Consider the following 2248-nt stretch of genomic DNA (forward strand, 5'->3'; position numbering starts at 1 on the left):
ACTTGGGACTTGTACTTGCACTTAAATCTGCATGGAGACTTGGAGACCTGATTTGGACATCCCAAGGCCCTTAACTCAGACTCGAACCCATAGACACAGATGCAGCCTCAAGATTTGGACTTGTGGTCAGAGAACTGACATCAGACTGAAACTTGCATCCCAGAGACTTTTGTTTCAGATTATCCTAGAGACTGGACGTAGACTCACACTGAATGGACTTGACAATTGGACTTGAGACTTGCATCATAGAGACTACGAAGCTTCATTCAAATCCACATCCTACAGACCACAGACTTGAGCCCCATCGAGACTCAAATCAGATAAAAATGTAGACTCGAGAATTGGACATTGATTTGAACTTGTATAAGTTGAGACTGGACTTAAATTCACATCCTAGAGACTCCACTCAGACTCACACTGAGAGACTTGAGACTTGTACTTGCACTTGGAGACTTGAGATTCGACTCAGACTCACGCTCAGAATTGAAATTGCACTTTGACATGCATAAAGACCTGAGGCTCGACTTGGACTAACATCTCAGAGATGATGACTGACACTTGCATCCCAGAGACTCAACCCATAGACTCCAGCCACAAGTCAGACTCACGCCCAGAGACAAATGCTCAGACTCCAGAATTGGACTTTCACTCATAGGCGTAAGACTCAGACTCACAATCAGAATTGGAATTGCACTTTGACTTGAGGCTCGACTTAGACTAGCATCTCAACTCTGATAACTCAACTCAGACTTGCATTCCCAGAGACTCAACCCATAGACTCCAACCCCAACTCAGACTCATGTTTAGAGATTTGAGATTAGACTCAGACTCACGCTCAAAAACTTGAGATTCGACTTAGACCCACGCTCAGAATTGGAATTGCACTTTGACATGCATAAAGACCTGAGGCTCGACTTGGACTAACATCTCAGAGATGATGACTGACACTTGCATCCCAGAGAATCAGCCCGTAGACTCCAGCCACAAGTCAGACTCACGCCCAGAGACAAATGTACAGACTGCAGAATTGGACTTTCACTCATAGGCATAAGACTCAGACTCACAATCAGAATTGGAATTGCACTTTGACTTGAGGCTCGACTTAGACTAGCATCTCAACTCTGATAACTCAACTCAGACTTGCATTCCAAGAGACTCAACACATAGACTCCAACCCCAACTCAGACTCACGCTCAGAGATTTGAGATTAGACTCAGACTCACGCTCAAAAACTTGAGATTCGACTCAGACTCACGCTCAGAATTGGAATTGCACTTTGACTTGCATAAAGACCTGAGGCTCGACTTGGACTAGCATCTCAGAGATGATGACTGACACTTGCATCCCAGAGACTCAACCCATAGACTCCAGCCACAAGTCAGACTCACGCCCAGAGACAAATGTACAGACTCCAGAATTGGACTTTCACTCATAGGCGTAAGACTCAGACTCACAATCAGAATTGGAATTACACTTTGACTTGAGGCTCGACTTGGACTAGCATCTCAACTCTGATAACTCAACTCAGACTTGCATTCCCAGAGACTCAACCCATAGACTCCAACCCCAACTCAGACTCATGTTTAGAGATTTGAGATTAGACTCAGACTCACGCTCAAAAACTTGAGATTCGACTTAGACCCACGCTCAGAATTGGAATTGCACTTTGACATGCATAAAGACCTGAGGCTCGACTTGGACTAACATTTCAGAGATGATGACTCACACTTGCATCCCAGAGAATTAGCCCGTAGACTCCAGCCACAAGTCAGACTCACACCCAGAGACAAATGTACAGACTCCAGAATTGGACTTTCACTCATAGGCGTAAGACTCAGACTCACAATCAGAATTGGAATTACACTTTGACTTGAGGCTCGACTTGGACTAGCATCTCAACTCTGATAACTCAACTCAGACTTGCATTTCCAGAGACTCAACACATAGACTCCAACCCCAACTCAGACTCACGCTCAGAGATTTGAGATTAGACTCAGACTCACGCTCAAAAACTTGAGATTCGACTCAGACTCACGCTCAGAATTGGAATTGCACTTTGACTTGCATAAAGACCTGAGGCTCGACTTGGACTAGCATCTCAGAGATGATGACTCACACTTGCATCCCAGAGAATCAGCCTGTAGACTCCAGCCACAAGTCAGACTCACACCCAGAGACAAATGTACAGACTCCAGAATTGGACTTTCACTCATAGGCGTAAGACTCAGACTCACAATCAGAATTGGAA

Source organism: Salminus brasiliensis, chromosome 17, assembly GCF_030463535.1.
Source record: "Salminus brasiliensis chromosome 17, fSalBra1.hap2, whole genome shotgun sequence".
Classification (NCBI taxonomy): domain Eukaryota; kingdom Metazoa; phylum Chordata; class Actinopteri; order Characiformes; family Bryconidae; genus Salminus; species Salminus brasiliensis.